The 24,266-nt window shown below is 38.7% G+C and overlaps 1 protein-coding gene across 1 annotated transcript in view; it reads right to left on the bottom strand.

The window, feature by feature from the left end:
* CNTNAP2 (contactin associated protein 2) overlaps nt 1-24,266 on the bottom strand; it is a 908,805-nt gene that overhangs the window by 717,257 nt on the left and 167,282 nt on the right. The window lies entirely within an intron of this gene.

The raw sequence follows: 24,266 nt of genomic DNA on the forward strand, positions 1-24,266 counted from the left end.
GATGGCAACCAGTCAACACAAGACTAAAATGACCAGATTCACCTTTGCCTACAACTCCTGTACTACAGATCTATGCACTGGAAGAATGTCAGAATACACCAAAGCAGCACATTGGATTTTCACTTCAACTCCTTTTTCATAGTTTTTCTCTCTTCCTCTGACAATAGCTCTACAAAAACAAGGACTTGTGGATAAGAGAAAACAAACCAACAGAAGGAAAGTAAAGGAGAAAGAATGTGCTGATTTTAATTGTCAGGACTTTTTTGAAATATCTGTAAAAAATGGATGAAATAAACAAAAGTGTGATTTCTCCATGGAAAAATCAACAACTCACAGGCAAGATGCATTGTTCTAGCCCAGCAGCTCCCAACCAGGCTGGGACTTGTAATGCATACAAGTATATCTGACATCCTACATTTACTCTTCGTGCTCTTCTGAAAAAGACAGACAATCATTTAAACCAACCAAACAAACCCCAGAGCAACTTCAAGGCAGATGGAAGTAAAGCAATTCCTCTGTCTATAGCTGATTTGCTTACATACACTAACCATTCCCTGGTTGGTGCTTGTTATATGGGCTCCACGACAAAGGGAAAATTCTATAGAAGTTCGATATGTAGCTGAGAACTGGGGCCCCAGCAGATGGCCCTAAAATTGATTTGTAACTTGATTTAACTTTTTCTAAGCTCAATAGCAAAAGTGACACTGGGACTCTGCCCACTTGCTTCCCATGAAATAAAAATTACACATAAAAGTGCGATTCCTATCGTGATCTGATTTTTGTTTGGCTTTTGCCCACATAATGCTGTTTTACTGATCTTAAGAGATCTCCTGTGTTGAAACTCCTTAACAAGGATTAGCATTTAAGCTGTAGCTCCACAAAGTCAATGTGTACAAGAAGTCATAAAGGCACCTTTGGGTTTCAGAAGAATGAAAGATGAGAAGATCAGAAAGGCTACATGGAGCAATGACCAGTCAACTTCATGTTTCCAAGTAGATGAAGTCAGCAAGATGCATGGCAGCTCTTAGCTTTTTTAGCTTCCTCTTAGCTGAAATTTGTCAAAATTTAATCTCATTTCCAAAAGTCTGGGAAACCATATTGAAAATTTACACATTGCCCTAAATGCTGATACTGCACCAGGTCTGGATTCTGTCCCCTTATACACAGCCAGCAGCAATGCCACTGAAACCCATGGGACAATTTGGGATTACAAAACCAACTGTTTAGCCTAAAAATGAAAAGACTAAGGAGGGACCTCACTAACAAGTATATGAAGAGTGGGTGTCAGAAGGATTGTTTCTGTTGTCTCCAGTGACAGGACTTGAGCTAATTGACAGAAGCTGGAACACTAAAATTTTCATTTAAACACAAGAAGAAACTTGTTTGGTGCTGAGGTGAGGGAGCCCTGGCCCAGGCTGTCCAGGGAGGGTGTGGAGGCTCCTTCTCAGGAGGTTTCCAAACCCACCTGGACACCTTCCTGTGCCCCCTGAGGGAGGGTAACTTGTTTTAGCAAGGAGTTGGGCTGGATGAGCTCTGGAGAGCCCTTCCTACCCCCACCCTTCCATTCTTCTATGCATTCAAAATTCATGCCTATTTTAACAGAAAAAAAGGAACAAAGAAACATCACCCAGTAAAGATTAAAAAAACACTGCCCTTTATGCACCTATTGTTACTGCCTTCAAAATGAACACACAAGAGCACACAGTTATCACTGTCTTTCCACTCCCTCTATGCTCAATGCTTGGGCATAGCAGGGTCCCATGACTTTCAGGAGGTAAGTGCTTCCACAGCAACTACCCCAAGCGTCTGCCTGATCTCTCATAGATCTTTTCTGTAATGTATCATATCTAAGATCCAGTTAGCTCTGATATCCCTGCTTTGAGTGACAAGAGTCATCTCCCAAATACCAAAGCAGTTCCCTGTCAAACTGAACATTCAAAGCCAAGTAATTTTATAGGATGAGATAACATTTTTGCCAGTAAATGGTAAATCACTGCAATGTTGGTATTCAGTGAAGCAAATCCCAGTTCTGATAAGACTTGATGAGGAGAAAGTTAGAAAAAAAATCAAACCTGTTTTATGTTTCTCTGCACCCTGTGAAAAGTGCTCTGATTCTTACCTCTGTTGTACACATAATATCCAACTGTAATAGCCTAAATGAGTTGCCTAAATGAAACAGTATTTTACAGTGTGGAAGTTACAACAGTGAGAACAGCAGGCAAGGCCAAATGCTTAACTAGGGATAAACTAAGGTTATAGTTTGGATGTTCACACAGTATCTGCAATATGTGGGTTTTTTTTTTTTATTCTAGCATGAAAAAAATATCAAAAATGTTCTTTTTCCTTATCAATCAGAGAAAAAGATATTTGATTTATTGCCTACTTCAGCCTTTTTACATACATTTTCTCTGCTCTGCCACTCTCACTTGACCAAAGCCCTATGGAAAGTAAAACAATTTCTTTTCCAGAGCACGAAGAATAGGACTAACTGTAACAAGGAATAGCAGAGATAAAGCTCCTAATCATGTAAATGCATTAGAGATAATACTATTTTAATGCTAAAAGTAATGTTAGTTCAAAATAAGCACAAACCCCTCAGTTCTTACACAGAAATTTCCCAACATCCTATTAGTGTTTTCATTCTCATTGAAACACAAAATTATAGAATAGTCTACCTATTTAAAAAGAGTAAATAAAATAATACTTGTGGTCTTTCACTAGAACCCTGAATAATCACAGCTCTAGCTATTCAAGGCATTATTCAACCTTAACCCTGAAGTATGTGCAAAACGGATCTATTTGTTCACCCCTCACTCTGTACCCTTGTATCCATCCTTTTTTCTATGTCCTTGTAAAGTTGTGGCTGTTCCATTAGCTAGATTAATTTTTTGACAATAATATTGTAATTAATAAGAACTAGTCATCTAATTAAGAAGAATAAGCAGATTTGAAAAGATTGCCTGCCATGGTTTCCTGGGTTTGGCTGAGATAGAGCTAATTTCCTTCTCAGTAGCTGGTACAGGGCTGTGTTTCCATAAGGCAGGGATGTTGCAGTTATTGCAACATTATCGTTCTGCACTGTGTGATAGTCTTCTACACTCTTTGTCATGATTCTCATCCTAAAAACTGCTGCTCCTCATGTCTATAGCACTTCTTTCTAATCAGCTTAAGTTGAAGAATTTCTCTGTATCTTAGCAAGTACCCTGATACTTACCATTTTGTGACAAAAGATATGTAACAAATGGAATGTCAGCTTAAGCAATAATGAAGAAAAATAATCATTTCATCACTTAGGCATTAGAAAACAACCTCTAATGATCTGTAAGTGTGGACATTGCTTATTTCTAAATTAGTACTTCATGCAAAACGCAGTGGATAATTTTCAAGTAACAAAATACTGGGGGACCTGGGATCTGGGAGGAACTTAGAGATTTATTTTCCACAGCCACCTGCATGTCATTTTCCAATGCAAAGAAAACTAGAAACAGTATGAGCATCACATCTTTTCTTTATAAAAGACTGAAAATGAAGTCCTCGTAAATCTTGCCTGACACTTGAATAAGAATAAAGGAAAATATTTCTGCAGACAAGGAATTATTTCTTAAGAAACCATCCCTGAATCTTACTTCTTCATTCACACAGAGAAAAAAATAACCCTGGTGAATTACACAAAGCTAACTTTAAAAGTTCACTGCAGCCCTGCCCTCACAGTCTACCCTTCCACCTTGGTTTGGATCCCAAAGGAGCATTTTCCCTTCAGTTTCCAGGCAAGTGAATTACAACTTGGAGTCTGCTTTCAGTCATCAGGAGAACTGAATGCCACAAGTAAGAGAGGTGAAAGTCTACTGACTCAGTAATGGCTTGAAGGATGTGGCTCATGGGCGGTGGTGCTAATGGCAGGTCATCATATATCCATGAGCAGAACCGTTACTGTCCTTATCTTTGGCTCCCCTTTGTAAAATAAGACTGCACTAAAATTCGTTGTATGCCCATGCAGGATGCTGAGGGAAAATGCAAATAAAAGCTGTGTGCTCAACATGAAAAGTTACATTACATTAATGCAAATATAACTGGCTTAGACTATGCTCATGTGAAGCACTTTGTCATGCCTAATTCACATTAAGTACATGCTTCACTGGTCGATAAGGATTGGGTAGGAAGGGGCTTTGGACTATATTTTCCGAGCAGAACAGAGAAAAGTTGCTTCATATACAAACTGTATTTATAGATCTCTGGAGGAGCTTTAGAATTGCGTAGTCTGAGAGTTTTAGAAGTCGATATCAGTGTCTGCACTTGTGAGAATAGTTATCTTAATTTACAGCGAGTATTCACAGAACAACACTTCCAACGTGCAACGTTCTTTAAGAAAGAAAGAAAGAAGTGACATATCACATTGTGTTTCCAAGGTACTGCAGCTCAGTTGAGCACATCTTACTTGGCAAATGTAACCCATCACTAGCCCTGACAAGAAATTAATGCCAGAGGATTACTTTTTTTGTGAAGCAGTGCTGCTGGTTGGAACTGTGGTTCTGTGGCAACTTTCCTTCTTCTTTAAATTGATATATGAGCCTGCTGCAGACAGTCAGTTCTCTCACTCGGCTGAGCGGACAATATGATTCGCAGTACCAGCATCACTCTAAATGAACTCTGATCCAGCAGTGCTACTGCTAGGTCACAGAGTGTATATTTGTCTCTCATATATATATATATGTAAATGAATTAAAAAGTAAATCTATTCCTCAGACAGAAAAAATTAAGCTAGCTCTGAGCAGCATTTTAAGAAACAGAAATCCTCTCTGATCTTTCTCTTTAGGATGAGAAGCAATTTTAAATACAAAGCTACAAACCAAACCTTTAGACCTTTACAAAAACCAGAGAGAGCACTTAAAACCACGACTTTAACAGAGAAGCTGGACTCCATTGTCTTCCAGTCTCATATATTTCACAAGTAACTGCAAATTGAGTCCAAAAGTGCTGTGAACAGCTCTTGTCATTTCAACTTAAACAGTAAAGTACCAAGAACAAACAGAAGCTTAGAACAAACAAAATTATAGGGGTGTCAATCATGCATCTTATCAACATTCAGAGAATTGCTGCTCTTGCTGACAGCTTCTTGCCAAACTTACTCTGAAAACAGTGTACTTTACTAAAATCTGCAACCACTAAAAAGTACTGTCAAAATTCCAGATCTCATTAACCAAAGATGTGAAATGGATGTCATTTTAATATCTCCCGTAAAAATATTGTAGATTTAAACTACTGTTGTCTCTGACAACAAATCTGATTTGATAGTACACAACTAATGAACAACTGAAAGTTCAAACATAAAAATCTTAATCTATGAACTGTAAACTAGAAAAACATCTCTGCAATCTAAATCAGATGAACAATTAACATTCTTAGGTTTCTTATCCTCCAAATAGTTTTTTAATCCTAAACCAACAGTGAATATAATTTAGTGTTGCTAACTTCTGTGTGAGAATCAAACCAAGTTTCTAACACTCGTACCTTATATGACTTAAATTCAAGTTGTATTTGCCATAGTGCTCTAGGGCATTTATGTGGCAGTGTTGTTTGCATACTAAATAGCTAAAATTGTTTCTTCACTTTTCTATAAGGTATGGGACTGTTTAGTCTGGAGAAGAGGAGACTGAGGGGAGATCTTATTAACATTTATAAATATCTAAAGGGTGGGTGTCAGGAGGTTGGGACATCCCTCTTTTCTATAGTAGCCAGCAACAGGACAAGGGGTGATGGGATGAAGCTGGAACACAAAAAGTTCCACTTAAACATAAGAACAAACTATTTCAGTGTGGGGTGAGGGAGCCCTGGCACAGGCTGCCCAGAGGGGCTGTGGAGGCTCCTTCCTTGGAAGTCTCCAAGACCCGCCTGGACATGTTCCTGTGTGACCTGATCTAGGTGACCCTGCTTCTGCAGGGGGGTTGGACTGGTTGATCTCTAAAGGTCCCTTCCAACCCTGCCATTCTATGATTCTATAACTCTGAGGTAGAAATAAATGAAGCGAAGATGTGGAGAGATGAACACCCACTTCTCTTGTTACCACTGGGTAACAAAGAAGGACCACTTGCAAAAGCTGAGAACTTCATGAACTGCATAGTTAAATTTCATGTTGCTGAGCACCAACCACCTATAAACCTATGGCTACTTCCCATTAGTCAAGGAAGCCTGGAGTGAGAGTGCAAGCTGACATCTCAATCTGTGCTAAATTTCCACAAATCATGAGCTGTTATCAAAGCCAGCAGGAACCCGACACCGAGCCAACAGCCCGCTACAGATTAGCATCTTTCCTTGGAAAGATTAACATTTATTTTATGCTTCAAAATCTTATTTAAGCTGCAAAAGGGAATGAAGCTGAGAATTATGAACCTGTTCTGCCACTCACTAAATCAGTCCTAATAGGATTTCACCACCTGTGCAACAGAGAAAACGAAAGGGAGGGGCAGAGGTTGGAATCAGAGTATCTGTCAAGCCGCAGTGGTGACACACGTTATCTCTGCTTTCCAGCTTGGTGCTCCGTGTCAACAGCAACCCCAGCAGAAAAACTCTGGTCAAAAAGATTAACTTTCATATGGGGAGACAGAAAGATGCAAGAGAGTACTGGCTACTTTTGCTCTTTTCTGACTGCATGATTTGGGAATTGGAGAGCATTCAGGCTCTCAGGCTCAACTTTCAGAGCACAGCTGGAAATTAATCCAAGAGTAATTCATGTAGAAAGGTTAAATGCTGAGGGGGAAAAAGAACAACACTACATTTTGTAAAGCAGACATTCCCTTTGGATTCACAGTTATTTCCCTCCATTTCAAAGAATTCAGACTTTGGACTGAAGGCTTTGTCTATCGTGACACTACATTCTCTATGGGGTATCTCAAAGGAAGAAGTATCTCAGTTCAGATGTTTGATAGATTTTACCACAGGAGAGCTCTCATTGTATTCAGTGAGTTGGGATCATAAGCAACAAGCAACAGTTTTCACTGTTATTACTTTGCTTCCAGGCATCTATTTCAGACCATTCTCAAATCCTTACTGGTATGAATAAGAACAGCAGCTCCAAGTCTCCCAGGCCAGCACCAACCTCTATCTGTCCTCTCCAGAAAGAGGAAAATAACAGAAAATGCAAACACACTTGTTTAAATAATCTGCCATACTACTATGTAGCTCAACAATGCTAGCTACATAATAAAGTGTAACTCTCTGAATCTTCTGTTTAGAATTAGCACAACATCAAACAGTTCAGGCTGAAAGAGATCTAATTAAAAAGGAACAGGAAACAACTCATTACACTGGCATAGCTTAACACATGAAATTAATTTCACTGCCTTGTATCCTGGCTTCTGTTAGAAATAGCATGGCCAGCAGGACCAAGGCAGTGATTGTGCTCCTGTACTGAGCATCGGTGAGGCTGCAGCTCCAGGGCTGTGTCAGTGCTGGGCCCCTCACTCACTGCCACAGGGACACTGAGGGGCTGCAGCGTGGCCAGAGCCGGGCACAGAGCTGGGGAAGGGGCTGGAGCACAAGGGGCTGGGGAGGGGCTGAGGGAATGGAGGTGTTCAGCCTGGAGAAAATGAGGCTGAGGGGAGACAGGAGCACTCTGCAACTCCAACAGGTCTCTTCTCCAGTAATGAGTAACAGGACAAGAGAAAATGGCCTCAAGTTGCATAAGGGGAGATTTAGATGGGAGTTGAGTCAGAAGTTTTCTCCTCAGAGGGTTGTCAGTCCCTGTCCCAGGGTGACCAGGGAGGTGTGGCAGGGCATTACCACAGATTGAGCTTTCAAACATACTCTGGCAAAAAGAAAGCCTAAATATACTAAGAATAGTCACAAACACATAACTGGCCTTAGCAACAACAGAAATAAGAAGAGTCTCCCTCAGGAACTACAGCAGCTGTACTGAGTTTGTTGCAAGCTAAAAAACTTCTGGCAGTTTCGTAGTCTCTAGTCCCCCCATGGACTTACTTATTTGTGTTTCTTGCTGTTAAACCTTAGAGACTAAATTAATAGCACTGAATATATAAGTTACAAACAAAGCATGCCAGATTGCTGAAGGCAAGCGAGTAGAAACTAGGTAAAGGATGAAGTCTAAGCAAACTAAGTATTGGCATGCAAAAAAGCAGAACTCCTCATGGGTAAGTCTTATATAATGCTTGTATTAAATGGCTTTGGCACCTAAAGTAGACTTGTCATGATGAAAATAGATGATGGCATGAAGTTGGGAGACATCAATACAAAGGAGGAACAGAGTATTATCCAGGAAAAATTAGGTGGCTTTGAGGTTTGTAATTGAAATGGAATGAAGTGTAATAGAACAAAGGCAAGGGGCTATTAACATGAATCCCTGATACAGAATGAGAGTACATCAGCTAAAAATGATAAAAAGGCCTGACTGTATTTATTGATCACAGGTTGACTATAAATCACCAGCACGATGCAGCTGTGAAAAAGGCAAATGAAATTTGAAGATGTATTAAGAGAAGTGTTTTGATAGAAGTGGACAGCTATCAAAGCCTTTTTACAAAATCCCTTGTGTGGGAAGAGACTTCATTTGAAACATGTCATCTGACTCCAGTCATCCACATTAAAAGAATAAAATAAAATGAACTCACACCAGAAGACATGTGGATGCGAGCTCCAAGGATGACCAGAGAAACAAACCGCTAATGTCATAAGAGATGGGAAGAAAACGGGCTCGCTTAGCTCAACGGAGCAAGATTGGAAATGTAGCATGGCTGTTCTTTAGAAGTGCATGGTTAGATAATCCCAAAGAAGGGAAAGAAACCAGGAGACAAATGCTGCCATAAAAACAGAAGCTTGCAAAGTGGGCATGAGTAAACTGAGGCTGAGAAATGGATGGCAGTTGCTAATGAATAGTGATATAGGGCTCTGAAACAGGCAGCACAACCAGTTTCCTAATGTAAAATGCCAAATCCATACATATCTTTTTGACAACAGGGGACTGTTTGACTGCCTCATATTTTCTAAGCTCCTTCTTCTACGTAGTGCTTGGCTCCCACTTCCAGCTGGTCTACTAGGGCAAGTCATGATCTGAAATGTTATTATTACCAATCTGAATGCATGGGGTTACACAGGAAGTTAAAATTTGTGCATGTCCCTAATGCTTTCAGAGAAAATAACAGATTTATTTTCTTATCTGCATGCCACCATCAAATCTTAGCATAACTGTTACAAAAGTTAATATAAAAGAATGTGTGAGTTATAAGAATATATAATAAATTGTGTACAGCTACCAAATAAATTTAGCAGCTTATTCTTTGAAGCAGAGAGAGGGCTGAGGAAGGGGAATTATTAAGGGAAATCATTTAAGGCAAACCATCATTAACTGAAAATATCCATAAGCTATTGTGAGTTGTTTTGCTAAGAAAGACCCTGCAGGCACACCATCCCAGCCAGGCAGAATCACGGAGATCACTGAAATAGTTAGAGTTGCACGACAGGCAAGTTGCACATCAGTTTTCTAACATGTTAAAATAAAAAACACCATCAGTAGAGTAAATCTCTCAGCTTGACTTTGTTCATGTTGCTCTGATTAAACATTCCTATCTCAGACAAAATATAGTCTGCATTTGACAGATTTGATGCAAAAGATGAGAGCCTGAAGCATGTAATTAAGTTTAGCGCTACGTATTCCAGCTCCTATTATCAGCTTAGAAGACAGCTGTTAGTACTAACCAAATTTTTATTTAAAGGTATCAGAAGGGAAAACCTAGAAAAAAAGCCCATGTGCACTTCATGTTGGCCTCAGTAAGCACTAAATACTGTTATTGCACCAGAATGTTTGCAAAAATACAAGCCCTCCATCTACACACACACAGCCACCATCACCAGCCACCCCAAAAACTAGTCCATGATGGTAGTAAAGGAGTAACTGACCCGCTGAAACACTGAAATTGTGGGTTTGCACTCTTCAGGAAAAATACAGTGCATTTGCTCTAGACCATTCTCATCATCTTCCTCAGAGCACCTCAGTCCAGTCTACCCAAACTATTCCATTTATATTCAGTAGATACAATATAGATGACACAGTAAAATCTTATAGCGAGCAACACATTAATTGAGCAGTAATTCAGCAGTTTACTACAAAGTATGTGTTAGATCTATTCTCAGTCCTCATTAATTCCAATTCAACAGACTGGTGGTAAAAGTGACTGAAAATTAATAAACCACAGAAAACATGGAGTCAGACTCTGATCCTTAATGCTGCTAAAATTGCAAAGCACCATCAGAATGTGTTGGAAATTTAATGCAGAAATGCCTACATTGTTTCCCAGCTCTTAGAGGCACCAGAGCTTTACAGTTATACATCAATTAAAAACCAAAACCAATTACAATCCTGCTGGATACCACCAACCCATGAGAATGAAACATGTGGCAAGAAGGTGTCACCACACAAGAAACAAGGACTGTAGGTCTCTCTTCTGAATTCCAGAAGAGCAACATGTGATGCATAACACAATTTATGCACAACAAAAGGAGACCTAAAAAGAGCTGCTGCCTAAGACCTAAGAGCTAGAGCTAAGGTGTCATGGTGTTCAAGGATTTGAGGTAGGTAAGGCTGACCATGTAAAATAAACTACCTGCCAGTAGTCTCTGAACAACACACTGAAAAACAAGCTGAACTACAACATGGCAGTGTTTCCTCATTTGTAAATTCAGTTCTCAGGATTTTGTGAGGCTTATCCCTGATGAGTTTCCATTTTTAAGTGACAGTTGTTGGTCAGAGCTTGGTAAGGCACCAGAGAAAATTTGCACAAATTTTTGATTGAGTTTGTCCCTCTTGCAAACACTGTCATAAATTCCCACTGAAAATCATGCAGGCAAAAAGTACAACTTTTCTCTGACCAATTACATAGAAAAAACAAGTCAAGCAACAAAACTGCAGTAAGCCTCTGTCAGCTGCTAATTGCACGCTCCAAACTGGGTATGTAAATGTATGTCAAGTGGTTTCTATAATGTCCAACTTTTGGAGCAAAACAAGAGAAACAGATAGTGCATCTACATTATAATATGCCATTTGACCAGGAGTGTGCTTCTGCAGTCAATCTCCCTCCTCCCTTCTTTGGTGTGGCTTACCCTGTGAGGCCTCTCAGGGAGCATGAACAAGATCTCTTTGGAATGTAGCAGCACTGGAAGCTGTGCTCTCTGAATGTGTCTGATGCATCCACCTCTGTAAGTGGGACCACTCCATGGTTTCAGGTCAGAGCTAACTTGAAGTACAGCTCTCAAAATACATTCAAATACTGTGTTCTGAAAACCTGCTGATTTACTCTACAAATCCACTCCTCTTAGTGCTGCTCACTAATGTAAATACAAAGAGAGATAGAGTCAGATCAGGGACAAATTAAACCTTAGGTTATAAAATGTCACACAGTGAAGTGCTGCAGAGTTGGAAATATCTGTGACAGAGAATATGTGAAGACCTCAGTGGATCTGTGTTTAACAACTGTCCTAGAAGCAGAGAGAATACAATTATAACACCAAAAAAAAAAGCAGTCAGAACTTTGCCATTTGTAAAAACAATTGTTATAGATGTTGAAGGAGAATGGGTCCAAAGTACAGTTCAGTATAAACTCAAATCACATTCTTGATTTATCTTCTTGAAAGTATGTCTTAAAACACAAAAATATGTAAAGCCTGAATTGTAGCTTTATTGTACAGTTAACTGTCTCAAAAGTATTCTCTCAATCAACAAAAACAGCTATGAATATTTTCACTTGAGGGAACAAATAGTGAAAATTTTGTTTTGTAACTTGACAGTCCAGCTTTTATTTCTGAGAACAGCAGCCTAAATGCCTTTTGACTACTCAGTACTTCAGTATGAAATAAGCAGAACTGAATATGAACCGTGTGCTACAGTCACAGCTGAGAAATGACACTGTACTGGAATGTACACCTACATTTCATGAGCAAAAACAATGAGACAATTTAGCTGGTTTTTCCAGGGCTGGGAAAAATCCAAGCACCCAACCATTAGCAAGTGAAACTAAATTCTAATCTCTATAGAACTACAGAGGACAGGGAGAATCTAATAGATCTATCATTCTCTATTTCCTCCCATTTATAACCACCTAACCTTCCAAATGAGTTTCAGACTTAATATTGTGCCTAAAAGGTGAATTTATTAAGCAGGACTCCACTTTCGGCAATGAAAGGCAAACATCTGCAGCTCAGATAGAGATGAAACAATACCTTGCCAAAAAGAGACACTTAGGACAAATGATGAGATCAGTTTATGAAAACCTGTCTCTTTCCTCTCTTGCCTGCGTTTGTACTTGGAAATCAAAGGTCAAATTTCTGTCCTCAAATCTCTGCCATCTTCAACTCAAAGTCGTTCAGAGATAAAAGATGGCCAAAAGTCATCTTTCTTTACCTATGTTTGTAGCACATCCCTAAGCCATCACATCACGGGAAGAGGAATCCAAAAGCAGCAAAACATTTCTGAAGAAGCCATGATGAGTAAAGATTTTATTTTATATGCAACTTCAATCACCATTTATGGTGTCAAAGAATTTTCCTAGAGTACATAGAGCCTGAAATTCAATGCAAGAAACCACCTCTTAGGTTACTAGATGTTTCACGCAGCAATTGTTCTTACTGCCATGAAATCCTGAGTATCTGAGTGTTGACAGAATAAGGGGGAAAAAAATCACTACAGTCTGAGAACACACTTCTTCGAGTCTATTATACAAAGCTGGCAGTTGGAATGACTAATATGCAGCCTTTTTCCAGTTCATTTTTAGAGTACACCAGGTTTGTTTGTCACTCAAGCTGTAACTAATTTGTAGTTGACTGTTGCACAGTTGCAAAAGAGATCATCTGCTAACATCTGGTAAGTTCCTTTTTCTTCCCATCATTCTTAGTTCACATTTTCTGCCATTTGATTTTTGTTATCCTGTACTATGCAGTAGAACTAAATCTCAATGTAAAAATATGCCAAATTACTCAGCAAAAACTGTCCTTGTACTTCTTTTTCTGCTATAATCACGAAAATGGAGAGAAACCACAAAGGGCTAGTCATCTATTCAAACCAAAGCTCTTAGTATGCAAACAGAACCTTGGGCAAAGCACAGCACAAACAATTCAAAGACTGGGATCCTCCAAAGAGGAAATAAAAAAAAGGATTCTGATAAATTTAACAATCCAGAGTTGTTTGTTCCAAATAGTTCAGTCATCACGCATTCTGCTCAGTGTTCTGAAGCTGATGCTAAGCATACGTTGTAAATGGATTTGAAGACATTTTTATAGTGCCTTGCTTGAGAAACAGATGTAAATCTGACAAAAATCAAGGGAGGGAAGAATGGGCCTGGAGAGGGGTAGAATAACCTGCTAAGGAAAGTTATGGAAAACATCCAGTCTATCAAACTAGCAGCAGGGAGACTGTCAGCCTCCTGAAAAACAAAACATTCCAATGCTTAAGATTTCTGAGTAGCTTTTCAATGCTGCAATAGCATTTTTAGGCTTAACTATGACACAAACAGATAAATCACCTCATGTTTCATGCTGTTGCCCATATGTGGACTAAGAGTGCATGACCCATAGCCAAGATTTGTAGAATTTATCATCTATCCCTATTGCAGGGTTTTCCAGTTCTCTTCAGGATCTTTTCTTCAATTCACACCAAGATTAATCAATCAGGGCTGGAGTCTTGTTTGCAGGTAATTCTGATAGTTTGGAGGAACAAAGACAGCAGATTATGCTGTCTAGAGTCCCGATTTCCCAGAAATGTTCATACTTTTCTTCTTTTACTCCTCTAAATAACAGAGATTCAGACATACATAATGCAATCTCAGCTTTCTGCCTCTACAGAATCTGCAAAGAGCTTTAGATATATCACATCCTCCAAGTACTTCTTGTCCCAATGACCAAAGCAATTAATCTCTGGTACTCTGTAGCACTCCTCAGCCTTCCAGCACAAGCTCAATGGTAGTCAATCAATGATGCACAAGTGCAGCAGTTAGCTGACACAAGTAGCTATGTGATAGTTATTGGAAACTAGTTATTTGGCCAGCTGTTTGACTCCAGTGTCCTGGGAAACAAGAGGAGCTACTGTTCCAAATGGGAGAAACTGGAAAGGTGGCTGAACTGTTCTTTTCTACTCACACGTATTTCTCCACGGTAAATAGGTTACCCATTGGTAACCTTAAGAAGAGAACATCAGCTTTAATTAACACACAATCAAGTACATACAAAACTCAGCTCTGGTCCATACACTAAGACCCCTCTTCCTACTTCCCTTGACAGTTCAGAGGAAGGAGAGAGCCGTCAGGTAACTTGTGCCCCAGTGAGTTCATCCTGCAAGGGCAAGATCGGACCACAAGGTACCTATCCTCTGCAAAGCTGTTCTCAAGACTCTGTATTTCTTCAGTGGAGAGTAAGAGATCATCTCACATTTGGCATATGGCAACACACAGTTAAAACAAAAATACCAGTACGTTTCTTGATGCAAAGAAAGATGTCAGCAAGGAAGATGCTTTTATGGCACAATCTAGGGCTGACACTGAGAACTGTATCTAGTCTGAATACCCCCTCTTAGTTTAAAACCATTATCCCTTGTCCTATTGCTACAGACCCTACTAAAAAGTCCATCTTCCTCTTTCTTACAAGTGTCTTTTATAATCTGGAAGGCTGCATTAAGGTCTCCCAAGGCCTTCTTTTCTCCATGCTGAAAAACCCCAACTCTCTCAGTCAGACTTCACAGAAGACATGCTCCAGCCCTCTGACTGTTTTTATGGCCCTCCTCCAAGCAGGTCCATGTGTAATATTTTATGGTAATGCACACATATAAATCATCAGAAAGCAACAAAAATAGGAGCTACATAATAGCACTAGGAAGTTCAAATTCACCCGAGACAAAAGGTGGGAAATTGACTAGGTATAACTTTCTCATCTTACTGTGCCAGGAGATGTCTCTGCAGCCCCAAGTTAGTACTGAAAATCATAACAGGACTATTAACTCTAAAACAAATTTGTCACTTAGTATTTTGCTTATGAAAAACGCCAAGTCCTGATCTTATTAGTATGAGTATAAAATAACAATAATATTATTGATTAAAATAGAATTTTCTTGATCTAAACAAGCCTAAGAGTACAATTTGTACCAATTGTCTTGATCTGTGGATTGGACACCATATGTAATTACATACTGAACTGCAGATACTCACTTCCCAAGTTTTCAGCAGCATCCTATGATGTATCAGAGTATGAAGAACTGTTTCAAAACTGCAGCAATGTTATCTATGGGCCAGCTTGCAATTTACTTTTTCAAACAATGCAGTTTTACTCTTCCTCTTTCTATAAAAGTAATCAATAAATTTGTTGGCAGTTTGTATTGTTGAACTAGAAACATCAGAACAAAACACAGGCTGAAATTGCTACATGCCCATAATAGGGGTACACCAGGCAAACTAAAACATCTCACTTTCTGCCTTAAAATTCAAAGCACTATTAAGCAATCAGGTAACAGAAAATACTTTTTATAACCTATTTTGATTTTCCCAGTGAAAGTTATTATCTTGGAAGCTCAGTGTTCCACCAACAGTGATAAAACAGCTTCCCCGGTAGATAAAGCTGAAGAGATGCAAGGTAACAAGTATTTTCTGCAGATGGAAATCTGAACAGGTAACAACTAAACACTGTTCAACACCATAAGATAATGTCTTATTTCCATTTTTATTCACTTTCCTCACCAGTTTCTATAACCTGTTTGATAATTGTACATGACTTCTTTACTAAAAAGTATTTAGCAACACAACCAACTCTACCTCTATATTAGACAGTAACAACAAAATTAACATTTAAAGGATGAAGTGATCTGATTTGGAAATAATCCTACTCTTCTTACAGTTTAAGTAAATAGCAGAATTTTAACACTGAGGGCAGAAAATAGAGAAGAACTGTGTGTTTTTGACAGTTATAAAAAAAAGCAAGGAAGGAAAGCAACAAATTCAATTTGGCCACAACTCAATTTAAGTTGATGTCAGGCATCAATGAACAAAGTGAGATACAGAGTTTGAAAGAAATTACACAACAAGGAGAGAAAGAAACTGAAGATAAATTAAGTCAAGAAATACATTGTGTTTAGTATAGCGAGCTTGAGATAGTTTTCCCCTCAAAGAAAACACGTGCAAAAAGAGAAGAGTTCAATTTTGTAAGGTGGAATGTATAGCAAGTTTCAATGTTCATTCTTGAGAGCATTGTTATTTATCTAGAGAGATGGTAGACTTTGTGTAATGGTCCTAGTCTGCTTTAAGATGCCAGATGAAATGTAACACCCGTATCACTGATGGGTAATCACAGCAATCTGACGAATGCCCAGGAAGAGAATTTTTACCACTGTTCCAATCACACTAAATGTAACACATCTAGTGCCAAATGCAGTTAATCAGACAAAATGCCAATGTCATCTCTTCTGGGTAGGACCATTGCTGAAGAGCTCCCTGTCACTTAAGCATATTCCAGGGGAGTGGAATAATGAGTAACAGTAGGAACTTTCAAAGGACACCACGATCACACATAAAGGTTTTGTTCAGTGAACTACCACAACCTGAGTGCCACATGAGAACAGTCAGAGCATGACATTTCAGTGAAGGAATAAAGCAGCAAGCTTTCCCACTTCTAAGCTGACATTCAAGCTAGTCATGCACATATTCATATATAATTTTGTTCATCACAGATGAGTGAAAAGTTAGAGGAAAAGATCACAGATGAAAATTTTTCAATCACCTTCAACAAGGCCATCTTAAACAGTACATGATTTTACAGCTGCATTTTGAATACAGGTTTAGATTTACAAAGCCAAAAGAACTTGAAAAGAACATGATTTTAAAGCTGCACAAAGTCATAAGAAGTCACAACCCAGCACTGTTAGAATATTCTACTCAACCATGGATTCACCTCACTTGTATACAAACGTTATTCAGTTTCAAAATGACTGCATTCTGCCTCCCTGCCAGAAACACTGGACCACTAAGTAAAGGTGATAAATGAAACGTTATTAATGACCAGCTGATCAATATTTGCTGCAAAGTGTTAAAACCTATGGTGAAACTGTTAAGTCTGTTCATTTGTCTTGCACCTTCTATGGCACTTTTCAGAACAGAGGACTGCTTTACAAAACTTAATCAATCTTTAAAATGGCCAGCAAAATGAAAGATGATATCACTCCATTTTACAGAGAGTTGACTGAGGCATAGACAGACTAAGGAAAAAAAAAATCCTATTAATTTTCACACCTAGCTTGATAACGCCAGGAAACGATTTTTCAGAAGGTGATTGCTACATGGTACTTCATCCATTCAAAGTAGCATTCCATTGGCTTCAGTTATAAGTGCTCAGCATTTCTGCAAGGTATTTCTACAGAAATTCCAAGCTGTTACTTTGAAAAATGAGAACGGCATCTATTAACCATTTCTAACAAGTGTTACAAAGGAGTATAAAGGCAAGAAGGAAATCCTTAGGGCAATAGCTAGATCCAGTACTAATCCACTATCCCATCCACCACATAGTGACTTTCAGAATAGATGGAATTCCTATGACAACAGCACCCTCTACCATAGCACAGTAGCTCCACTTTGTGGAAGAGTTCCTTCAAATTGCTCAGAACTACAACAGGAAAAAAACCAAACAGGACAACAAAGAAGAGCCCCCTCATTTCTAATTTGCAAGGTTTTCCTTACAAGTCAATTTGCAGGAATTTGTACCCACATTACAGTCTTGTCTCAAAAGCAACTTTGCAAGCAGCCATGGAAAACCAGAGGTACTATGATGTAGGCAGCAAGGATGTTTCATGGCTCACGAATCTGCCACAGAGTGACTAGGTAAGAATATCCACAACATGAATGCACTACGTCCCTTGACTAGATGGCTTGATAAAGAGAAGTTTGGAGAAGGCAGAAAGAAGTAAGGTAAATGAACCTAAAGACATTCCAGGCTTCCAAAATTCCACTGAAATACACAAATAAAAACCTGGGGAAAGGATGCTGCTATTTCCACTATACAATCTTCCACTTTTAAAGATGTAGCTACTGAAAATACAGCAGAGAGATCCTAAAATCAAAGACTGGCTGTAATGGAAGTTTCCTGACAACAGAGGAACAGCAAGTCTCTGAAGTCTCCTGGTCCATTCAGAGCTCAGAAATAAAACGAACTTTAGTGGATATAACTCTTCTATACATTCACCACATCTGTCCTCTTTTTCCTACTCTTAGTTTATCTGAATCCATCATGAATACTCCCTCAGCAAGCAGCCTGCACATCCTCAGCTACCTGAGTTCCCAGACAGCTGTCAAACTCCTGCCCCTTATCTTTAACTTTAGTCCCAGCTGGCTTATCATTCACTTCAGTCCCAAACTGCCTGCTCTTTGCCAATTCCTAACTTAAAACAGTCTACATCTCTAAATCATCTTATCTAGCCAACCTTAGCTCTCCAACTACATCTGCTCCAGATTTGTGGTCCCAAAAGACTCCTTTTCCCTCCTTAAACTCAGCCTTCTGTCTTTTTTGTATGTTATCAACTAACTTGCAGCTCTAGGCCCACAGCCGTGCACTGTCTGAGCAGTACTGAATGCGCTGGAAAGTTCTAGTGCACCCAAGTGGAAGCAAATATTCACAGAAGGAGTTACTGTAACTCACCATTATTAACCTATTGTCTTTTTCATACACCTTATTTTAGCATATTGTGGACCAAAATAAATATAATCCCCATTTGATAATCCCTCTGGGCCACTGTACTCTGCTTTGTGATTCAAGGAATGCAATTCCTAACTGTTGTGCTTCAAAGGCATATGACCAGAACTAATGCTAAATAGTCAGAAAAAAGAAATAAAAGAACCTTTCAGGGAACTTTGGTGATCATGACTTCACATTTGTGCAAATGTTCTAGTGCTTACTTTACTCAAATCAGTCACGTGAACTTAAGTTTTGCCTTCTCTAAATTTTAAAGGTCCCCTTGAATAATTGTTCCTAGCTAAGAAAAAAATAAGATGTACAACAGACATTTAGAGTAGTGACTCCTTTACAATCTGAGGGAGAGAAATCTCTTTGAAAAAGCATCTGACATTTCTGATTTATGTTAGTTCTCCCTATCTGTAATAACCCCATTTGTAAGGAGTCTGCATTAAAGCATTACTGGAGCACATAACTGGAGGATGAGTTAATTAGGATGTTCTGTTTTAATCAAATATGCTCTTCAAAGAATCTCGTATTTACCTGCTTAAATAATGTTAGATAAAAGAAAGAAGTCTGCCAAAAGAAAAGGCATCAGCAAATGAAAAAAGTGACACAGAATGTTCTGAAAGAAAACAATAGACAATATCTGAGCACCAATGACAGTTGCATCCAGAAGAGTACTGTCTGTCCTTTAATGTCAAAGGATGGGACCAAGAGCAGTCCACAATTTCCAAGCCCAACCAAGCCAGCATAAACAACAATAAACAGCAGAGCCAGAGTCTAGAAGTTACAGGACTGTAGCCCCTGACTGTAACTACACAGGTAAGTTCCACTGAAGAAAATGCAGAAAGTCCAGTATAATGAAGAGATTAATTCAGAAGGGTTAAAGAGAGAGTAAGGCCTTTGTTGTTATGTGGATACGATAAATAGGATACATCATGCTACAGTTTATTTACCTCCAGGAGCTGCAAGGTATGTTAAGGACATCACAGGAATGCCACAAGCAGTAATCACATTAACATTCGCAGGTGCCTCTCAGTGAATTTGCTGTCAGGCTGGGAAGGTCACTGTGCCATGCTGTTCTCTCCCCTCCTCGCTCCACCCTTGCTAGTTCTACTTAAGCCCTCAGTAACAGCCGTAACGTTGTATTCTATATTCTTTATTGGCACATCAACTGTCTCATACAATGGCACCGCTGAAAGAGCACGAAAAGTGAAAGACCAATGGTTTTTTCAAAGAGTCAAGATGCAAAAAATCTTTAGTCTGTTTCCTGCTCTAGTTTCTCTACAATGTAAAACGAGTAACAACAAAAAAGTCTGAAGAATAAACCAAATGCTATGGGCTTTCCCTGGGCAAAGCACGCCCATTTGCAAAAGGAAGGTATGCCTTAGTGCAGCCGGGTGCTCTGTCAGTCATCAGTGCCCCCCATCAACCTGCTGCTGCACTTCTCTCACAAAATCAAAGGGCAAGCACGAGGAGAGACTGCAGGCAGCATACAGCCCTTTGTACACATTTACCATTTTCTACTCAGCACATCGATTGTATACTTTATTTCCCAAAGAAACCAGAAAGAGGAAGAAATGTGCTAAGAAACAAAGGAGAAAGAGATGTCTGTAGCACTGGTTTTTTTCAGCAATCTCAGGAGAGAATGAAAAAAACAAAAAACCCACAGCAAGAAACAAAACATTCTACAGCGAGTTAAACTGGGGGAACTCTTTTCTTTAAATTATCCTAATGGTTTTGGCACACAATTTATTGAGCAAGCAGCTCAAGTAGATGGATGGATATTTAAGAAAAGATGCATAGTGATCAATTGAAATGACAACCGCATTTAACATTATCAAGAATTACCTGAAAAACCATTTACCACAGTCATCTTTTGCATCTGGCTGTCTAATGGTGCTTTTAATGAAAGAGACAAGCATAACTTAACTAATTACTTAGAGATATTGAAATCCGTCATGTCAGTGACTTCTTAGCACACATTTTCTTGGACCTTCAGCTTTTTTCCTTTAAAGTGGAAAAAAGCAGAATTAGGCAGCTTTTGAAGTTATGAAATATGAGGTCATACTGTGACAAATTATACCACTCAAAAATGAAAGTAATTCTAATTAAAAATCCATCTCAATTGGAAGAGCAGCTTTTCATCGTGTTAAAAATTGGAGATCCCAGTGAGCAGCGTTTTGGTTAGTTGAGTTAGATGGCGTGAGTCAACACAGTGATTAGTTTAAACCACAAAATGTACACTGCTGTTGTAGCACCATTAGTCTCCACCGGAAAAAGAGGAATGGAGTTCACATTCTTGTTTCTTCTCCCAAATCTGTAACTCCAAACTCCTCCACAGTTCCTTGCCTGCTTGTCAGTAGAGGAAAAGGCGAGTACTCCGTTTGCTGATAAAACCAACACCTTTTGCCCCATTTTATCTGGACTTTGTTCTCAGATGCCAGATCGCATATACTCATTGAATCACAAAACCAGACAATACTTGAGGTTGGAAGGGGCCTCTGGAAGACTAAGGAATCTACATTCCTCTTTATTCATTGCATACTGTCATGCTCCAATAATGCTGCAGGGATGTTTATTCTTCAGCTGACTCTATGACACTAGATTTTTTAAGTTTGACCCACAAAAGAGGTGTCTGTATGCTCACAGGAGCTCACTTTAGCTAGTTCTATTCAAAGGACCCAAGCACAGTTTATGCATGCAAACATGTAAGTTTTCCCAGTGACCTAACTTTATTAAGCTATTAAAAATCCTGCTTTTCTACAATCGTTGGGTCATGTTACTAGCTATGTATTTTTTTCTTGCTCAAAGGACTGGACATTTGTGCTTCATTTGTGCTGCCTAGATCTGACCAAAACTGCCATCATTTGGCATCAGTATATCCATGTTGTACATCATACTGTAGTAGTATAAAACCGACTATACCTGAGGAAAGGATCAGATTCTAAGGACAGGTAGACTGTACCACACTTAAAAGCTAGATGAATGTAAACTATTATTGGGTAGAGAAAACACATGGTACCCTATATAATAGGAAGTAGATCTACCAATATTTATTATTTACACAGGGAAATAATCCCAAACCACCCATTAGACACCGTTATGAAGAAGAAAAATACAGCACCTAAGGTCAATAACAGCTAAGGTCAAAATTGAAATCCACATTAACTAACACCAGCTGCCACAACAAACAAGATACTTCAAGTCAATGATATCTACCAGCCCTAAATACAAAATGTACCAGTCAGGTACCTCACAGCCAGAATGATAACTATGTATTTTTTCCCTGCTGTTATTTGCAATACAGATTCTCAGTACTGAACCTAGCTTTGAGCAAAATAATCAAATTTTTCCATCCTTCCTGCTACTCTTCTTTCTGTCCTCAAAGTCACCCTAGCAGACTGTAAACACTCTGTAGTGAGAGTGTGGCTGTGTACGCAATCGCCTCTGACTGTGCAGTTGTAGAATGGGAGTAAACAACATGAAGCTTCTCTGACACTGGCATTGTACTGATGGCTTTAGCTTTGATTTGGTATTCATTTTTCAGAACACCTACACCCTTGATGTAATGGCAGGTTAACTACCCATGCTTCTTTTTAAATGGAGTATTCAGTCATACAGTATAAGAACGTCTTCACATTTAACAAACAAAGGAAAGATAGAAGGGCTTCAAAGTAATCAAATCTAAAAACAACAGAGAAGCAGATACATGCAGCACAGGTTATTCATGTTATTCCTCTTTGCGATTGCATACATATTTCCCCTTACAAATTAATTACATGAGCACTGTCTTGTCTCTGTTTCGTAAACTGCAGTCAGCAGCTTAAGAGTCATACTTCTGGGCTCCTTGTGGCAGTGCCTTGTGACTTATAAACCAGTGCTGTCTTTGATGGAGGCCTGCTACCAAATGTTCTCTCCATCCTCATACACATTCTGCACAGCTCAACATGGCCCAGAACAAAGAATGATGTATGACTCGTGAGCACACAATGAAAAGTTCAGCACAGAGCTAAGTAGTATAAAATAAACCCTTGGAAATCCTAAAACCTTAGACAGGGAAGGACAACAGCAGGGTAATGTGCCTAAAGAAGTGTCAATCAAGCCTTGTTTAACAAAGAAGATACTCTGAATCTTGGTTAAAATGGATTCCCTACCCCAAATCACTACACAGTAAGTGTATCTCTTTGTTTCAGCAGCTAACTATATTTCAGTAAAATAAACCATACGTATCTCACTATGTATAATGACTTATCAGATGATTAAACAAACAAACAAATAAATAATATGTTGTAGGGAAGAAGCAGTAGACAGCACTGACCACCTATGATGTCCAGGAGCAAAGGAAACATCTTCTACAACACGAGAAAACCACGGCTTGGGGAAAAAATGGAGCAAACGCTGGCTGTGTAAAGGAAGTCTAAATTCCCACGGATAGAGATCACTGAACAACCATCAGAAATAATGATGACTATGTGTTATAATCCTGCTGCCCTGATTTGAGCGGGCTGAAAATTTTCTCTTCTGAACCACAAAGTTTTGTAAAAGGAGAATACTGAACTACATCCTTCTGGGGAAGAAAAGGAATAATCCCCATTAATATCCTCTCCTGAAAAACTTACTTTATAAATTTATTCATATCCAACAATTTTCTGTAACTTCACAACAATTTTGACTAATAAAAGAGAAAAAGTAGAATGTCAAAATACATCCTGCTATATTTCTAACAAATTAACTTCAAAGATTTTAATTTAAGAACAATTATAAGTGAAATTACTTTTATTTATTAACACCAGAAAAAAACAGGTTATTTATGTAAATCTTTAGATATAAAAAAGATTCTTTACTAATTCATTTTCCAGACCCCCCAGCTTTATTAATCCTTTAACTCCACAGCTCTAATTTTGCTTTGCATCGCCTTCAAAGAATACTAGCTTTTTAAATTCCACTAATACATTCATTACTTTATCATTGAGCACAACAGTTTGATAGATAAAAACTTCCTTCAACATTATTTCAATATGTTCATATCAAAACCTGTCTTTAACGTTCTTCTCTACAGTAATGTCTCAACAGTACCTTCATTAACTGATAAATGACAGCTTCAGATATGATGGAGTTAAACACTAACTTTTAGACTATGTTTAATTTTTAAACAAAATCTGACAGCTCTAAATGTGCTGAAAACTAAATGTTTAAAGCTTAAAATACACTCGATGATGCATGTAACACAATACCACTTTGAAGTCAGTGAAAACATGCACATACCTTATCTTGAACAAAACCAGATTAAAACATTATTTACAAAGTATTCTTCCCCCTTTTCAGTAAATGCATTCCTTCATTGATGCTTCTTTCACACTGCAGATTTTATTTATGACTGTAAAGGTATGTGCTTTAAATAATGAGTAGACGTATCTTACCAAATAATTCCAGGTACGTATGATCAAAAGAGGTTCTCAAGAGTTAGTTTCAGAAATGCAGACAATTTGTCTCATCTTTCCTTCCACATTTGTTTTCTTCTCAAACCCCCTCTAATGGCTTCTTACTCTTAACTTACTGAAAAC

Source organism: Colius striatus, chromosome 5 (assembly GCF_028858725.1).
Source record: "Colius striatus isolate bColStr4 chromosome 5, bColStr4.1.hap1, whole genome shotgun sequence".
Classification (NCBI taxonomy): Eukaryota; Metazoa; Chordata; class Aves; order Coliiformes; family Coliidae; genus Colius; species Colius striatus.